Raw genomic sequence first — 20,690 nt, 5'->3', positions numbered from 1 at the left:
ATGTTGTACATTCTCAAAAAACAAAACTGTCAAAGCATAAAAAGCGAAAAAGAAGAGAAGCGTTGGTGGCCTAGTGGTCCCAGCGAATCTTCTCACACATGCCTACTCGAGGTCGCCAGTTCGATTCTCGGGGACAGCAGGGTGATACTATGCCTCTCCAAATAAATCCTTCCTCATACGAGTAGGGGCAAGCGGTGTATACCAACCGTAGGTCCAAGCCGGAGGGGTTTCCCCATACGAGTAGGGGCAAGCGGAATATACATTAATCCGTAGGTCCAAGCCGGAGGGGAGGGATTTCCTGGATTTGGGGCCGCGCAAGCGGTGGGGCTAGTCACTATAAAAAGTTAACCCTAAACAGTTTTGAGAAGCGTTGGTGGCCTAGTGGTCCCAGCGAATCTTCTCACACATGCCTACCGAGGTCGCCAGTTCGATTCTCGGGGACAGCAGGGTGGTACTATGCCTCTCCAAATAAATCCTTCCTCATACGAGTAGGGGCAAGCGGTGTATACCAACCGTAGGTCCAAGCCGGAGGGGTTTCCCCATACGAGTAGGGGCAAGCGGAATATACATTAATCCGTAGGTCCAAGCCGGAGGGGAGGGATTTCCTGGATTTGGGGCCGCGCAAGCGGTGGGGCTAGTCACTATAAAAAGTTAACCCTAAACAGTTTTGAGAAGCGTTGGTGGCCTAGTGGTCCCAGCGAATCTTCTCACACATGCCTACTCGAGGTCGCCAGTTCGATTCTCGGGGACAGCAGGGTGGTACTATGCCTCTCCAAATAAATCCTTCCTCATACGAGTAGGGGCAAGCGGTGTATACCAACCGTAGGTCCAAGCCGGAGGGTTTCCCCATACGAGTAGGGGCAAGCGGAATATACATTAATCCGTAGGTCCAAGCCGGAGGGGAGGGATTTCCTGGATTTGGGGCCGCGCAAGCGGTGGGGCTAGTCACTATAAAAAGTTAACCCTAAACAGTTTTGAGAAGCGTTGGTGGCCTAGTGGTCCCAGCGAATCTTCTCACACATGCCTACTCGAGGTCGCCAGTTCGATTCTCGGGGACAGCAGGGTGGTACTATGCCTCTCCAAATAAATCCTTCCTCATACGAGTAGGGGCAAGCGGTGTATACCAACCGTAGGTCCAAGCCGGAGGGGTTTCCCCATACGAGTAGGGGCAAGCGGAATATACATTAATCCGTAGGTCCAAGCCGGAGGGGAGGGATTTCCTGGATTTGGGGCCGCGCAAGCGGTGGGGCTAGTCACTATAAAAAGTTAACCCTAAACAGTTTGAGAAGCGTTGGTGGCCTAGTGGTCCCAGCGAATCTTCTCACACATGCCTACTCGAGGTCGCCAGTTCGATTCTCGGGGACAGCAGGGTGGTACTATGCCTCTCCAAATAAATCCTTCCTCATACGAGTAGGGGCAAGCGGTGTATACCAACCGTAGGTCCAAGCCGGAGGGGTTTCTCCCATACGAGTAGGGGCAAGCGGAATATACATTAATCCGTAGGTCCAAGCCGGAGGGGAGAGATTTCCTGGATTTGGGGCCGCGCAAGCGGTGGGGCTAGTCACTATAAAAAGTTAACCCTAAACAGTTTTAACCGGGCTTCGTAGCCTGGTGGTAATGGAACCTCGGCTGAGGTGCCCGCCACCCAGCTTCGAAACCCGGCCACAGCGATTTAACATCCTTACTGCTGGGGCGCTGGACCTCTTCGGGGGATATTTGGGAAAGTGGCTGCCCAGACACGAGAGATATCAAAAAAAAAAAAAAAGCGAAAAAGAAACTCACTTTCATGTGACCACCAAAAAACACAGATAGCTAAATATCTTTAATTGTACTCTATGTTGGGCGTATTTTAGTGCCAAATCATGTAGATACACATTTTCAAGTATTTTGTTTCCTAAAAATTAGTCATTGTTGATAGCTTTTATTTATGTATTTTCATAAAAGATGATAAATTAAAATCATATTTTTATTTTAAATATGTGATGTCCCTTTCCATTAATTAATTTGGATATGCATGGCATATATATATATATATATATATATTATATACTAGGGTATGCCCGCCCTACGGGCGGAGGGAATAGTAGAAAAATGTAAATAATTAGAGTAAATATTTAATATAATTTTTTATTATTAAACTATACATAGTTGTCGTATTACTTAGTATGGAAAAAAATAATAATACAATACACCACCACTTGAAAATACATTTATTTGATCAATAAAATTAGTTTTTAAAAACAATACATAATTAATAATTTAGTTATAACTTTAAAGTAATAGTTAATTATACACCTATTAAATATTGTATAAACATACTAAATAAAAATTAAATATATTTTATATATGTTGCAAACTCTAAAAAATATTTGTAATTCACTATACATATATTTGCTCTTAACACGAACATGTACATGGCGTGAAGTGAGCTACAGGAACTTAAATTATTGGTAGAGTTTTTAACATTGTCAGCATTGTTTGAATGTTGTCTTTAGAAGTCTAGATGACAAATAACCAATACACAACCAATAACTTTACATCATCTTGTTGAAACTGATGGCTGGAGCAAATGGCTTCTCCTTCACGGAACTCTTCCTCGCACTCTAGCAGTGGACTGAAATGTAGACGCTGTGACTGAAATGTGGACGCTGTTCCACAGCCTTGAGGATCTCCATTGATTCAAAGACTTTCCAGCACGGTGACTTCTTTACGAATGGCAGAACCATTGCTGTTTCTTTGGTTTTAGGAGTTTCCACAACAGAGTTAGGCATTGATCTTGGTGTCTGAGAAGCAGATTCCCCTAAGGATCAAACAAAAAGCAAAACAAAAACATACAAGTTACCAATAATGAAGCAAGAGTACAAAAGAAAGGAATGCCGCTTGACTTATCCATTTAAGTTAAAACAACATACCACTCTTCTTCTAAGGCTATGTGCTTCTCAACTTATGTGGATGCTGTCCTATTTTCCTCCTGTGCACGCTCTCTCCGTTATTGGACTCCTATGTGACTGTATAGAGTCAGTATGATGAGCATCTTCTCCCAAAAGGATCACGGTAAAATACACAAAAATGGTGTTTTGTTTTAAAACCGTTGCAAATACCAATTCACCTTTTCTTCTTGTGTTTACCAAGCTCCAACTTTCCACTTCTCGGATGGTCTTAACTGTGACTGGTCAGTCTTTTCTCAGCTTGTTTTGTCCCAACATGACACTGAATCTATTCCCACAAAGAACCTTGCTTACCACACTTGGACACGATCCGCTCGAGATGGGCATCCACATTTTCCAGCAACCCAAAACATCTTGAACCAAAAGGCGGTGGTAAAGGCCTAATTTCAGAGGAAGGAACGTGTGTCGTTCTGCATTCACCTCCCAGACTCTTATACTTCACCAGCAACGTTCCATCTTCATTCTCCGTAGTGGTGATACCCGGAGCCCAAATAATACCAAAGGGACAAAGGGTTCAACCCTGGTTCTGACTTCGACAGTCCTTTCAGCGCTAAACTCAGACTCAACCAACAGCTTTAGCCACACACAGAACAAAAAAAAACAGTAATTAAAAGAATTCATTTATATCTTTTGATACCAACAAAGATGAAACTTAAATCAATATCAATAATAAAAAAGGAAAAGACTAACATTCAATTTTCCTCCGACAGAGGGCCTTTGATTCTTCATAGCCTGAAGTTTCTTCCTTTATTGTGTTTTTACTGCTGAATTGATAAAGAGAAGCTATAAAATGTTGCTTTTAGTCAAACCCACAAGCATGTAAAACCGTTGTTGGTTATGATGAGCTATTTCAGAAACGTTTTATCTATAACACTTCATGTGCACTTTAATGCATCAGAAAGAAACTGCATCAGAGATACTCACATGAATAAAGTAATCTAGAAAGGAATTAACCTCACTATCACCATCGTTCTTCACCGCAACCGGAACTGCTAAACTATTCCCATCTTTGCGCCACAGGGATATCTTCTTATCATCTCCCATACTCGGCACAAATAAACCTGCATCCCACAAATCAGAACCTCAACCCACCAAAGAAGAAGAACGAAGAAAACAAATCTGCAAGATACGAATCAAATATTTGAATATGATTCCCTAAAGTGCTTACCAGTTTCAACACTGAAATTAATTTCTAACAGAAGTTTGTTGAATGAACATCGAACGTAACCATGGTGGCTCCGTCATCTCATCAGAGATAGGTCAGAATCGATGAGGCAACAATGACTGGTGTGAGGTTTTTAAGGATTCTGATGACTGAGGAAGAGAAACTGATGAGTCTGACAGAATCGAAAACCCTATTTATAAACACGAAAACTTCATAGTGAGTGATGGAATTAATTGGAATAAACACAGAAGTTACAATTCCTTCAGTTTCAGTCTGGGAAAGGAAGCTTAGACGCCATGCGCCGTCGTCGGAGGAAAGGAGAGACGACGGGTTAGAAGACGCACCTCTTCTCGGGCCAGTTACAGAGACCAAATGCAGAGCCCAAATGCAGAATTCACGAAGCAAGCCCATCACGATACGCGTTTAATGAAACGGTGAGTTTCTGACGTGTCGACGCGGGAGGGCTTCAGTTTCCACGCTGGATCCTAGGTGGACACCCCAGGAGGGATGAAAAGCTTCTTTTATATAAATATATATATATAGTTAATTAGTTATGATATGCACGGATTGTTTTTCTTTTGTTAAACTGATAGACGGGTTTTAACTGGGCATGCAATATATATAAACAAGGTAAGAATTGTTTTCAATTTTAGTAATGTGAGTATATATATATTTTATACGTTATTATGTTGATTGATCACATGACACATGATCTTATAAAGAGAAAATGTATATTTTGTCAAAAAGAAAAATGTATCTCTTTTTAAAGGTGAGATTATAAATACTTGTGAGATTAAATTTTTTTTAAAGGTGAGATTAAAATTTATACTTATCTTATTTCTCAAGTTATCACATAAAGATATATAAACTAGATCTTTGTATTAGCTTTTCCTTTCTGATCTTCTTTTCTTCATGCTTTATCTTATTAATTATCGGCAGATAGATTTAAATTGATCGGGTTAAGACCGATTTATCATCTCTGACATTGCGGATATTCAATTTTTACTGTAAAATCTTTGATCCAGCCTCAAATAGTTACGTTCACCTATTTCTCTCTTTTCTCTTCTTATGTTCATTGTTAAATCTTGGGAAGCACAAACGCGTGATCACTTAATCATGCATTAGCAGAAAAAATGAGCACGTAATCATATTCGTATATAAACTTAAAAAGAGTCTAATGACATACTCCGTATTTGTTTTGGTACGTGTGACATATAAATGTTGTTTAGAAAACATGATTTATAAGTTTTCTATATGATACTCATCACTTTTGCATTGATCATGAATGAATATATAGATATCATTAACCCAAATAGGAAAAAGAATGATGGTGATCTAAAGGAGGATAAAGGGTATATATTAGTTGATATTTGATAATCAAGAGTTACTAGAGATTGACCCGCACGCCCGTGCGGATTTTAAGTTTTATTTTTTTATAAATTGATAATTTGTTTATCATGATTAGTATTATATTTTATATGTGTCATAATATAATTAATTGTATAAATATTTTAATATTTTTAGGTTTCAGTATATCAGAATCGAACCCAAATCAAATAGGATAATATGGTTATTTTTGTTTTTTTGGTTATTTTTAGGTTTCAATGCGGGTATATTTCTCAAAAATATGTTACTATTTTTCTTTCATGTTAATGTTAGAGCTGGAAAAAAAATCCAGATCTGAAGAACCGAATCGATCACAATCCGAAAGAGTAGTACCAAATCCGAACCGAAATTGATTAAATATCCAAATTATTCAATGATATATAGAGAACATAAACCAAATCTAATCCAAACCAAAGTATTTCGGATTTCCAAATGTATCTGAAAAATATTTATATATTTATACATATTAATTATTTTTTAGATTTAATGTATATAAAAACATCAAAAATATATATGATATTTTTAAGCTGGTTTAAATACTTGAAAATATATACAAATAATCAAAAATAAATATCTAAAATAGTTATATATTAGTTGATCATGAATGAATATATAGATATCATTAACCCAAATAGGAAAAAGAATGATGGTGATCTAAAGGAGGATAAAGCGTATATATTAGTTGATATTTGATAATCAAGAGTTATGGTAGAGATCAAATGATGATTGGTTAGGTGTTTAGGACTAATCTCACGCCTATATGTTTTGTAATTTATCTGTAGGTATTTATTGGTGTCTTTAAACATCCACATCCTAGCGTAATAGAAAATACATCCACATCTTTTGGTTCTTACTTCTTAGTTGATTGGTGCTTCTCTCCAAATAAATGTCAAAATTTGAGAAAAAAATAATTGCTTAATTTATAGAAATTATAAACAAATAAAGTAGGTCATTTGTGTTGCTCTTTTTACGGGCTACATGAAGTATCCATTGACAAATCATATGATAATTGGACTAATACAATGATGCAAGAAAAAAGGATTAGATCACATTCATAGTAAAACAGTATTCAATATATTTATTCTCGCATTAAACATAATTGTGGAAAGGTAAAATTTCAGAATCTTTTGTTACGTTCCAAATAAGGGACTGCAAAATTGAAAATCTTGTTCATGTATGCTTCTGGGACCTATTCACACAACTTCCCCATTATGTTTACATCTTTGGTTAGTTAATGTTCTGTTAAAGAAATTTAGTTTAGGGAATATGATCCCATCAGGCATCTGCTTATTTTTTTGAGAAAATTGCTAAAACGGAATAAAAATACACCATAATTATAGTATAAAATCATTATTTAGTAATCCATTTAGTATATTTTTTCAAAATCCAAAAATTAACCATTGATTAATCTAATTAAACACATTAAACTAATAATTTTTAAAAAAAATAATTAAAAACATTTTAAAAAGGGAAAATAAAAATGAAACTTTTAAAAAAGTTTTTAATAAAAATAAACCTTGTAAACTTTATAAAAATAAAAGTAATTTATATTTTTAATAAAAGCATTAAATAAAATTTATAAAACACGTTTTACAAAGTTTTATTTCTATAAAAAGTTTAAAACGTTTTTATTAAAACTTTGATAAAATAAACTTTGTAAACTTTATAAAAATAAAACTTTACAAAATTGTTTTGATAAATACTTTACAAAAAATATTTTACAAAGTTTTATTTTAATAAAAAGTTTAAAACGTTTGTAAACTTTTTAATTTTACCAAACTCTTTAATAAAAATAAAAATTTTGAAAATGTTTTTAATAAAACTTTAATAAAAATAAACTTTGTAAACTTTATAAAATAAAACTTGACAGAAGGTTTTTAATAAAAACCGTTAAATAAACTTTATAAAAAATGTTTACAAAGTTTTATTTTTATAAAAAGTTTAAAATATTTGTAAACTTTTTAGTTTTATTAATTTAAAAAAAAAATAGAACAAGAGTTTGTGAAATCACAAGATAAACTATGGAGATATTATAGATTGATGAAGAAGAAAATGCAAAATCATTTTTTTATATTTTGACAAAACAAATCGATCAAAACACGTTTTAGGAAGTTAGAATATTTTTAGGATATTTTTAAAAATATTTATTTAACTGAAATTTCCTTAATTTTCGCAATAAACAGATTTTCTTATCCGTAGAAGACACCTCTACTTTTTACTTTTTTAGAACAATGGCAAAAATCGTGAATGTAATTTCTACCTCATGTAGACGTATGAGTAGATTTTAGATTTCACATTTCCGAAACTGTAGAATACTTCATAAAAATAGAATCTGCATTCCATATGAAAGTGGCTATTTTTACGAATAGTGGAATTCATTTTGCCCTTATTTAGAATTTAATAAAAAGTATAGTGTTCGTTCTAAAATAAGTAGATGAACATGTTTAATCTAGAATTCGTTTTCTACTAATCCATTTTCCGTAGAAGACGCAATCTAATTTTAGTAGAACATAATTTAATTTTTTATTTATTAAGATTTTCAACAAAAAATACTCATTTGTGTATATGAGGATTTTATTAATTTTTTATATTTTTATAATTTTTTATTCACAAAACCATTTATTTCATTAATTTTCAAAAATGGAAAAAGTAAAAGATAGACAAAATGGACAAAAATGATTTTATACAAAGGGACAACCATGCTGTTTTTTTGTTCCGTTTTGACAATTTTCCCTTTTTTGCTAACAGTGTAAATATTGTTTTAGAAATGAAAAAAGACTTACAAGTAGTAATTAACTAAATATCAGATCTCTAGAATTGATATCATGGCAAAAAAGTAAAAAATCATGGAAGCAGAAAACAATATATAATTCATCTGACATGCTTGGTAGCGAACAAGAAAAGAAGTAATTAACCGATACAAACTTGAAATACTTAAATGAAGGATCAAGCCGATGCTACTATTAAAATAGAAATCCAAAGACAAAATAGAACATCTGTTAGTTCAAAGATAACACCACAATAAGGTAATGCAAAAGGTAATCTAAAAGACAAATATACACGCAAACACCAAAGTTTTTATTAGAATCTTCTTGTATACTCTATTATAAGTTCTTGTTTATTCAGTTTTATACATCTAGTGTTAACACCCTAACACACGATACTGAAGGATTCCTAAGCTACCCAATTTTGTCTCTATACCGTTAAGTACTTCAACCACTGCTTCAGCACGACCTCAGAACACTTCCAAAAGTTTCCCGATACAGACAACCCCATAGTTATCTTATATAATTCTCCACGTTTCCGAAACCCTAGTCTTCAAGGCAACATAGATATGGACATCTTCTATAACAATAAGTGCAACTTTCCTTTTCTGGAATGCACTTAATCCTCTTCTTTTAAATCACTAACTTGCTCGCCAAGTTTCTTCCTCTTTCCCTTTTTTCCAAGAAACTCTCTTGCTCTCCAAGTCTACATGACTCCAGCTCAGCATCTCGACTCCACATGGTCTTCACCACTCAACATGACGTCTGCTTCAGCAACTACGTCAGCGACTACTTCAGGGTAAACATCTTGCATCTTAAACCTCGACCAAGAAAACAAGCAAGAAGCTGATCTAGTCTGTCACCTGAAACAAAAGACCATTTCTCTAAAACAGCATAAAGGCCCGCTCGAAGACCGCCTTCAAGCCTGAGTCGGGACACTCATCTGAAACTAAGATCTGGTCCTAAACGGTAACAGTAACCATCGCTCAACTTCCACAACCGCACTCATCCTCAAAGTCGGCTTATCGAAAGGGGCAACATCACCACTTTGAGGCCTCACTACTTCTTATTGAAGCTCTGTGAGCCATGAGCACATTAAATTGAAGAGACTCCTTAACCCGAATGGCTAAACATGTAACTCAAATTTAAGACAACAATCAAACACTAAATCTGAAAAAGATGGGAAATGAGCTTGACGAAAAAGTCGCCTTAGTAGACACAACTTTAGTGAGCAGGGAAAAAATCTCAAATCTCGTCATAGACCCATGACCATGTATCACGAGCCCACCCATAACAAGTGGTCCTCTCAGTTAGATGGCAGAGGCGACATAAGAGATCTCACCGGCACACACCAAGCAAAACTGAAGCACGACAAAGTGAAACTCATGAACAATCTCTTGTACGGCAATAGAGAGAGGAGGAGTCATCACCATTATGTCAAGAACGACCTACAACAAGTATCTATTCCTTACAACGAGCTCAGCCAACATCATGAACAAACTGTCGATTGGAGATGGGAAGAAGAGCAACACCAAGCAGATCTTATATCGGAGGGATGAATTGATTCGGCGGTAAGACATTATATGAACTTATTTATGAAATCTAATGGATCATATAATTCTTTACACCAAGGTAAGGTCATGTACCTCTAACTGTATAATCTGATTTTTAAACAATAACTAGATGTGAAAGCTAAAACCAACCGTAATCTGAGATAATATTAGATTGTTTTCTCAATTGCTTTTGGTTTAAAAATTTGGTTGTTTGTTTTATAGAAACTGGTTTGCTGTTTTACTTTTGCACTACTAGTTTGGACTTTTTGTACGTAAACAACTTTGTTCTCTACATTGAGATTAATCAAGAATTATTTCTGAATTCAGATAATATAACTTTTGTATCAAAAAAAAGACTTTGTTTCTACACTGATTACGAATCATATATCTAGATTTTTCGAAGGTATTTGTGATTCAATTAGTTTTTTCCAAAATAATAATTATCCGATCGATTTGATCTGTAACCACATAAATATTGTGTGTTTCAGATATCTAGAAATTTTTAGATTTTTGATCGAATATCCGATCGATCCGTAAAAAAATTCAAAGTCATATAAAATAATTATATTTTATTACAAAAATAAAAAGTTTACTTTTTGAAATTCTAATAATTAATACTGTATAATAAATTTAGTAAACAAAATAATGTAAAACTTATATAAATAAAATATTTATATAATGTGTATATATATATATATATATATATGTATATTTATTTAGTATATGAACATAATGAATCGAATCGGATATTTGTTCCTAAAAATACTAGCATTTGTAATTTACATCATTTCTATTAATATTTATATTCTTATTTATTTTTCTTCGTAAAATCACGAATATATGAATTTTCGGTTCAAACAAAAATGAATAATAAATCAAATCAAAATTTATAAATATTTTATCTGGTCTTTAATCTTTGATTAAGAGACCATGGACCCCTGTTCACTAGGAGGATGGATCTTTGACTGCACACTTTTCAGACTGCAATAAATATTGGCTTGAAAATTGTTATTAAATCAACAAATAATAAATAAAAAATAAAACAAAAAAAACAAATAAACAAATAAAAAAGAGTGACGTCAATTTAACTTATGACTACGATGTCAGGTTAAAAAGTAAAGAGATGGTGAGAGGCCGGACAGATAGATACTTGTACTTGCAAATAAGAAGTTAGGTTTGAGGTTGAGACAGCTTACGTGAAATTTAACTCTAAAATGGAAATACTAGAAAGAATAAATAAATCAATGTTTTTTTTTGTAATTTGTTGTAAATGATTTACACATATTCAAACAAGACAGATGAAAGTTCATTACTATGTAAAACATCAGACATGGAGTACTATATTTTTATAGATATTATTTGTTGTAACCATTTTCTTATAAATATTATTTTGTCCCTTTTTATCCTGAGTTATGAGTATCATTTTTTAAGCAAGAGAAAAGGGGATGTATGAGTAGGCACGCATGGGTGTCACGTGTGAGTTTCTGTGTAAAGAACAACTAAAGCAATATCTGGTTTTCATTTTAAAGCCAAGTAAGCTCACCAGAACAAACAAAGTGTCAAAGGACCTTTATTTTTATTTTTATTTTTTTAAACCAAGGACTTTTATTTTTTTCCACCGTCGAAGGACCATTCTGCTTATATACTTCTGTTTGTTGCTAATATACTAGTTTTTACATAATGCATACCATTGATAAATACTTATGTAGTGATGTATATATTGTAAAAATCGTAGTATTTCATATTTACTGGTTAGCCTAACATTCACAACTATTTATTTAACATTTTATTTTATCTTAGTTCCTTAATTGTTAATTAGAATTCTGATTTTTTTTTCATGTACGTATGACATGTACACTTTTGATTAAATTTATGTTTGGTATATAGTGGAGGTTAGACCTGTGGCGTATATAAGTTAGGCTTATACGTATTATTGTCGTTAGTACTCTTATTTTACAATTCACACACTCGACCAAACCATTTGTTTTCTTTGGTTTTAACCAAACCTTTTAGTTACGAGACTCCCAAAATTGGTTAGTGTATGACTGACTTTGCGTGTAACCTGCGCATACATGTTACATATACGCAGGTCTGCAAACGAAAGATACATACTATACTATACAAAAAAACATACTACATATGTATACATTACGTTTACTTTTTTTTTGTAACTTACGTTTATTTTTTAGAGTTCTTAACAAGAGAACACTTTATAAATGAACGAGAAGACTAATTACGCGAGGAAAAGAAAAAGCTAGAGCAAATAACTTGATTACTTTACTTTTGTTTATATAATAAGTAATGTACCATATGACTGGTTAGCATATCTGTAACATGTTTATCTAGGAGTTTATCTCAACTCATTATAAATTCATAACTAAATAGTTAAATCCCTTTTCCAAAATTCTCGGATTTATTAAAGTTCAAAAAAACTTCCCTGATTTTTAATTTTTAGAGAAAAGTTATTGAGTAGTTTGAGTTTGAGCCAAATGAAACCAATTGCAAAAAGGAAAATAACTGATTCTATGAAATTCATCGAATAATCTGATTTTATATAAGGCAATAGAGTATAACTATAAGGACCTCTATGTAAATAGATTAGAATACAAGTATATACCCTAGTTAACACATGTATAAATACTCTGTTCTACTTCTAATAAAGTATCCATTCAAACCTAATACGTTATATGGTATCAGAGCTTGTATAAGTCGCCATCTAAATTTTTTTTTTAAAGTTTTCGCTTCTTCATCTTCTACCTATCGACAATGGCAGAGAACTCTCTCTCTCCGGCGTCCACAAACGAGACAATCATAGTCTCCACTACGCCCACCCTACTCAACGTCAATATGACGAATGTGACGAAGCTCACCTCTACCAATTTTCTTATGTGGAAACGACAGGTCCACGCACTCCTCGATGGATACGACTTAGCCGGATATATAGACGGCTCCACCGTCGTTCCTCCTCCCACACTCACGACGGCTGATGGTGTTGTGCCGAACCCTGCTTTCGTCTTGTGGAAACGCCAGGACAAGCTCGTCTACAGTGGACTCCTTGGCGCCATAACTCCTGCAATTCAACCGATCCTGTCCACTACTGATACGTCTGCTGAGATCTGGGCACTTCTCATGTCCACTTATGCGAAACCGAGCAGAGGCCATATCCTACAAGTGAAGCAGCAGATCGACAACTGGACTAAGGGCTCCAAGTCGATTAATGACTAATTTCAAGGATTCACTACCCGTTTTGATCAACTCGCAGTCCTTGGGAAGCCTATGGACCTTGAAGATCAGATTGAGAAGATACTTGGCGGACTTCCAGATGACTACAAAACACTGATAGATCAGATTGGAAGTAGAGATACGGCGCCATCTCTAGTTGAGTTACATGAGAAGCTCATTAATCAGGAAGTGAAACTTGAATCGGTAACTGCTCCGATCTCCTCTGCACCCGTGACGGCAAACTACACCAATCACAGAGGATCGCATCACAGCAGGCCCAATAACTCGCGCCGAGGAGGATATCGAGGCAACCAGACTTGGCAACAGCAGCAACAATTCCCGGCACCGGCTCATCCTCACTCGCAGCAGCACACACCCCGTGGGTACCAAGGAAAGTGCCAGTTATGTGGCATCTTTGGTCACAGTGCTCGTCGCTGCAACCAACTCCAAGGGTCCGGGAGCTCTTCGGTCGCACCCATGAACACACCATGGCAACCACGAGCAAACTTCATCTCTGCTGCGCCATACAATGTCGCACCTTGGTTACTTGATAGCGGTGCGACGCACCATCTCACGTCTGATCTCAACAACTTGGCGCTTCACCAGCCATATCATGGAGGCGAGGAAGTTGCCATTGCGGATGGCTCCACCATGCCAATCACGCACACCGGTTCAATATCCATCCCTACATCATCTAAAACTCTTAAATTGGATGATGTGTTGTGTGTTCCTAATGTTAACAAAAACTTGGTCTCCGTATACCGACTCTGTAATGCTAATAAAGTTTCTGTGGAATTCTTTCCTGCTCACTTTCAGGTGAAGGATCTCAGCTCGGGGGTGCAGCTACTCCAAGGTCGAACGAAGGGTGATTTGTACGAGTGGCCCAAGCTAAACCCGAACCCATCAGCCTACGCAACCTATCCTGATACGAAAGCAACCCTGGACCGATGGCATAATAGACTTGGCCACCCCTCTTTAGCTACTCTCAAATTTGTTGTTTCCAAGTTTTCTTTACCTTACCTAAACACTACTTCTTCTATTTTTCCCTGCAATGATTGTCTTTTGAATAAAACTCATAAGTTACCTTTTCACCAAAGTACTATCCTTTCATCTCAACCTCTTCAATTCTTATTCTCAGACGTCTGGCAATCTCCAGTACCCTCAAACAAAAACCAGAAATATTACCTCGTGTTTGTGGATCACTTCACACGATACACATGGATGTTTCCTCTTAAGGCCAAGTCTGAAGTAAAAACCATATTCCTCCAGTTCAAACCCTTAGTTGAAACCCGATTCAAAACCAAAATCCAACACCTTTACACCGATAATGGCGGAGAATATCTAGCCATGCGTTCCTATCTTGCCACTAATGGAATCTCCCACCTAACAACCCCACCCCACACCCCTGAACACAACGGTTTGTCCGAGAGAAAACACAGACACATCGTTGAGACAGGCCTCTCACTTCTGTCCACCGCAAAAATGCCACTAACATTCTGGCCTGAAGCATTTGCCACTGCGGTATTCCTGATAAATCGCATGACCACCCCGGTTCTCCACAACCTGTCTCCTTACCAGAAACTGTTTCAAACCCCACCTAACTATGGCAAACTCAGAACCTTTGGGAGCTTGTGTTATCCGTGGCTCCGACCGTATGCGCCAAACAAACTTGAGCAACGCTCCATGCCTTGTGTATTCATTGGATACTCTCTATCTCAGAGCGCTTATTTATGCTTGGATCCCACTACTGATCGTGTTTACACCTCTAGGCACGTCAGATTCAATGAAACCCATTTCCCTTACCAACAACTCCGCCGTCGCCACCGAAATCCCGAACCAGAAACCTCATTTCCCACTCCCACCTATCAGCCTCATACAACCATTCACCTCAACCCACCACTCGTACACTCACCATCGACGACTGTAGAGAGCTTGCCTCCGAGCTCTGAAAATTCATCTCCAGTGGCGACACCTTTGGCTTCACCAGCACCTGCAGAAACAGAACACACACATCAAGCGCCAGTACCAACTGAACCGGAACAAGCAGCGCCTAATCCAGAACCGGCACCCTTACCAGCTCATGCGCCCGTACCTGCACAGCAAGCTCCAAGACACTCGATGACGACGAGGTCTAGGAACAACATCAGCAAACCCAGTTCTAGATACAACTTGACAGTGAATCTTCAAGACGATCCCCACTGGATCCCTACTACATGGCAACAAGCAATGAAGCACCCAAAATGGCGTGCAGCAATGCTCTCGGAGTTTAATTCACAAGTCAAGAATCATACCTGGGATCTCGAGACAGCGACTCAAGCGATGAATATAGTTGGATGTCACTGGATATTCACAATAAAATATCATCCCAATGGAGAGATAGATCGCTACAAAGCTCGGCTTGTCGCAAAGGGATATCATCTGCAACCAGGAATTGACTTCACCGATACATTCAGTCCGGTGATCAAACCAACGACGATACGAATCGTACTCGGGTTAGCGGTGAATAAGTCCTGGCCAATAAGACAGATAGACGTAAACACAGCCTTTTTGCAGGGACATCTTAAAGAAGAAGTCTTTATCTGTCAACCTCCAGGTTTTGTTGACCAAGACAATCCCACCAAAGTCTGTCGCCTCCGCAAAGCCTTATATGGTCTAAAACAGGCACCGCGAGCATGGTACTCTGAGCTACACAAGTTTCTCGTTGCATCTGGGTTCCACAACTCCTTATCCGATACCTCGCTATTCATCCTCAAACAGGGCAATCAGTTCGTCTATCTGCTTGTGTATGTAGACGATATCATAGTCACGGGAACCTCGTCTCAGCTGGTCCAACAAGTCATTGATACACTCGCAAGGAAATTCTCCATCAAGGATATGGGGAACCTGAGCTATTTTCTTGGCATTGAGGTGATAAGGTCAAAAGATGGTCTGCATCTGATGCAACGAAAATATGTCACCGACCTTCTTACCAAGACAAACATGCTTCACGCCAAACCGGTCTCCACTCCTATGGCATCATCACCGAAGTTGACACTGCACTCAGGCTCACCACTCGCGGATCCTCGAGAGTACAGGCAGGTCGTGGGGAGCCTTCAGTACTTGTCATTGACAAGACCTGACATTGCTTATGCGGTGAACCGACTTTCCCAATTCATGCATCGCCCAACAACATGTCATTGGCTCGCCGTCAAACGCCTTCTTCGATACCTCTCTGGTACACTGAGCCATGGCATCTTTCTCCGGAAGCAGACTGAAACACCCCTTCATGCGTTTTCAGATGCAGATTGGGCTGGCGACTCCGATGACTACGTCTCCACCAACGGCTACATCATTTATCTCGGCTCTCACCCGGTTTCGTGGACGTCAAGGAAACAGAAGGGCGTCGCACGGTCTTCGACGGAGGCCGAGTACAGGGCTGTTGCCAACGCCTCTGCGGAACTCCGCTGGATATGCTCCCTTCTCACCGAGCTCGGCGTCAGGCTACCTTCTCCACCCGCTGTGTACTGCGACAACATCGGCGCAACGTATCTATGTCAAAACCCAGTTTTTCATTCGAGAATGAAACACATTGCGATTGACTATCACTTTGTGCGGGGACAGATTCAAAATGGGATGCTACGTGTTTCTCACGTCTCTACACATGATCAGCTCGCAGATGGTCTCACGAAGCCACTGGCCCGGATACCATTTCACCATCTCTGCAACAAGATCGGTGTCACTGCAGTCCCACCGTCTTGAGGGGGCGTATAAGGCAATAGAGTATAACTATAAGGACCTCTATGTAAATAGATTAGAATACAAGTATATACCCTAGTTAACACATGTATAAATACTCTGTTCTACTTCTAATAAAGTATCCATTCAAATCTAATACGTTATATTTTATACATTAGATGTAAAAGGTTAAAAACTAGTGTAATCATACTAGCATGCTTGGTAATGAGAGAAAACATTATTATAACACATAGGATCCCTTTTTCATCTCCAGGATCTCAATGGACCTACACCAAGAAAGTAATAATAGAAACCATATTTTGTTTTTGATCAAAAAAAAAACCATATTTTGTTTTGTTTTCTTCGTTTTCTAACATAAGCTAGCGCGCTTAGATATGCTCTGCAATAGAAATGTCTTATATTTATATAAATGTAACGCTGTGGGTTATTTGTTTCTAAAAGTGGACCGTACAGCATAAATTCATTGAAGGTGTCCCAACATTCCGATGAATTCACATTTTCCATTTCCGAGGATGAAAGCTTTGTTTCGTAATGATTATTTCAGGACTAATACCGCCCAGGATAATCACACAAGTATGATTACTGTTTTTTTTTCTTTTGGCTGCTACCCTATTTTGCACTATGCCAATACTATACTCAGGCCCGGCTTAAAATTGCCGTGGATCCTGTGCTTAGAAAGGGTATGTATTGATATTTCTGTATTATTTAGGACCCTAAATTTTAAAATCTAAGACCCTAAACCTTAAAGAATTTTTTTCTGAAAAAATAGGACCCTGTGCAACAGCACTCCTAGCACACCCATAGAGCCGGTCCTGACTATACTACTATGCTATCATTCATAACCTCTATCTTTTTTTTGTTTATCATAACCTCTGTCTTTGTTATTATTGTTATAGATATTATTATTATTATTCAACACTTGATCTTGCATTGCTAAAAAGCAACATTTTCGCACAGTAACACTAGTTCGTCGACGTTAATATAAGATGTAATGTAACTATTCGTGTTCTATAAGTTTTTGCAGCAAGTTAGCAAAAAAAAAAAGTTTTTGCAGCAAAGCCTACACTGAATCCTCTGAAAATTCAAATATTCATCGACACTCAATATTAATCGGATACCTAAGTTTCCACATTTTTTCCTTTGATGTAAAGAATAAGGCCATTTATTGATTCGTTGTGATAAAAACTTAGGCTAAGCAATAATTTTATTTGGTTAAACATCATTTTCTGTGTTATATTGTAAGCAAATGTTTTTGACAGTATGATAAAGACAAATATCCGATTCTAGAAATAATTTAAAGTCAAAGTCGACCGTTTGATCTTTAGTATTATCGATATCGGGACCAGGATTGGTAAATTGCATCCCATCGAACAATTACTATAGTGCCAATAAAAAGGTAAAGTAAAGGAGGACAGACATGTCAATTTCTTTTGCGTATCGATTACTGTTCCCTAACCCCAACACCGTCAACCTTTTATTTATAAGAACATGTCTCCTAATCTGTCGGTCTTATTTTTTTTAAAACATATAGTACTATATTTTTCAAAATAAATTCGTAATTTATATATTCGCAATTCATAAATTCGTGCTAATATAGTGAGTAACAGGTTTGAAATGTAACTGTATAAATTTTGATATAAAATTTAAACAGTAAACTATACAACAAATATATATATAAATCATTTCCATATTAATATTATTTTAATATTAAATAAAAATCTTTATTTCCATATTTTATATTGGTTTACCAAATAATGTTAGTAAATAAGATTTTATGACTATTTTGGAAAGTTTAAGATAGGTCATACAACTCAATCAATCATCTCTAAATTTTATATAGATGATTAGCTTTATTTTTTCTTAAAATTATATATATGTATATATTTATTTATTTATAATATGTATATGATCGATAATGTTAGTAGTAGAACACTAGAACCTAAATACTGATACTTACGCACATTCTTATATCTTATTACCCAATCACACAAGTTCTACACAAAAATCACTGCCTATAATCTCATTCATGATTATGAGAATTTAAAAACAAAGTTTATTTTTTATTATTGCATGATTTTTTATCTGAAATTATTTAGCTTAATAACTACTCCCATCCGTTTCAAATTATATATGTCGTTTTGAAGCAAAATTTTCGTTTCAAAATAAGTGTGTGTCGTTTTATTATTTCAATGCAAAATTTATTGACTTTTTAATCTAATCTATTTTTCTATTGGTTGAAATCTAATTAAGTGTATTGGTAATGATGTTTTTATCTAGTAAATATACAAAATTAAAAGTTTTATTAATCTGTGTGCCGAAGTCTAGAACGACAAATAAATTAAAACGGAGGGAGTATCTTTTTAGTTCATTGCTTTATTATTTTTTATATTGACAATCCAATACTGCATATTTTTATTTTTCAGGGAGAATTTCAAATTTTACTACACTGATGGTACTAATATTCATGTTTACATTTATTAAAGAGACATTTTTACAAATATTTTATTTATTAAAAAGTATGACCCTTATATCATTACTTTATAAATATCTAAATATAGATAATTAACTAAATAATATTTTTTTTACAATTTTGAAATTCTAACTTTCTTATAAATTTTCTTTTTTCTGAACATTCTTTTTTATTTTTTTAACTTTTTCAAATTTATTTTTGAAATTCGAAATTATGTTTAAAACTATTTTAAAATTTTTATTTTCAATATTTAATTATTTTTAGAAAATCATAAACCCCACCCTCCAAAAATTCCCTTCAAATCTAAACCCTAAATCTAGATTACTTAACTCTAAGAATATAAATATTTTACCCATTTAAAACTAAAGGTAAATATGCTTAAAGTAATCATAAAAATGATATTAAAAATGGTTGGATTAGACAATTTTCCTATTTTCTTTAACATTATAAAATAAACTAGTTATTTGTTTTCCTAGTAAACTAACTGCAAAAATTATTAAGTATTAAAATTTGCAACCAAAATTTAAAATACTTTATATAATAGAATATTTAAATACAAATTTTAAGAAACTAACCATTGTTGCATGTAAAGTTGAATCCCCCCTCTTTAATTTCTATATTACTTACTAATGCTTTATCATATAACTAGGTAATAATTTGAATGTGTAAACAAAATAATTTTATAAATATTTGTTAGGTAAATAATTTTTAAAGTTTATTAATAACAAAGGCATTTAGATACATTTAACGGTTTACCAAAATTTAAATTATAAAATATTTGATTTTATCAATTAAAGTATGATATATATTCCAAGAAGTTTGAAATTTAAAAATAATTATATATTTTATATGATATATAATACATTTTAAATCATACTAGATTTTTTATCTGAATATGCATTAAATAAGACTTTATTATTATAACAAAATTTTAAATTATAGTTTTAATTTTTTAAGTGAAATTTTAAAACAGTTTGGTAATTTATTGTATTAAAAATTCAAATATAATATATACAAAATATAATCTTTTATTAGATGGTTAATATGATTTTTAATTTGTTTAAATATATAAAACTAAAATATAAATGTTAGAAGATATACAAATTGCTATTAAATTTCTATTATTCAAAATTATTGGTGATTATTTATATTTTAATCACATAAGGTAATTTTGTGGTTTTTAATTAAGAAAGAAAAAGAAAATATATTTTATTAGATTGCTAATTATTTTTATGTAGTTTAATAAAATATAATATATATTTAAAGAAATTAATCTATTTTTTATAAAGATTCAAAAATTTATTTTAGTAATGTCATTAATTTGGTCTAGTTCATATGTTATAACAATTCTAAAATAATATATCAGTAATATTATAACAGCACTATATCCAGAATTATGGGTCTATATATTTTTAGTATCCTAATAATAAAAAACGTATAGATCTT

At 34.9% G+C, this 20,690-nt stretch overlaps 1 long non-coding RNA gene across 4 annotated transcripts; it reads right to left on the bottom strand.

Annotated features, from left to right (window-relative positions):
- Positions 1-2,323: 2,323 nt before the first annotated feature.
- Positions 2,324-4,478, bottom strand: LOC130499840 (uncharacterized). Of its 4 annotated transcripts, none has more exons than XR_008938704.1 (6): positions 4,117-4,478; positions 3,873-4,009; positions 3,639-3,712; positions 3,110-3,521; positions 2,913-3,008; positions 2,324-2,800 (listed from the first exon to the last, which is right to left on the bottom strand). It is a non-coding gene; the product is annotated as an uncharacterized LOC130499840 (long non-coding RNA). The 4 variants fall into 4 exon arrangements; XR_008938706.1 differs by having other exon boundaries at positions 3,639-3,709; XR_008938705.1 differs by having other exon boundaries at positions 3,903-4,009; positions 4,117-4,477.
- Between the last annotated feature and the right edge of the window lie 16,212 nt (positions 4,479-20,690).

The sequence above is a fragment of the Raphanus sativus genome, chromosome 9, assembly GCF_000801105.2.
Source record: "Raphanus sativus cultivar WK10039 chromosome 9, ASM80110v3, whole genome shotgun sequence".
Lineage (NCBI taxonomy): Eukaryota > Viridiplantae > Streptophyta > Magnoliopsida > Brassicales > Brassicaceae > Raphanus > Raphanus sativus.
The sequence above is the reverse complement of the archived record's forward strand: the minus strand, read 5'-3'. Positions and strand labels throughout refer to the sequence as shown.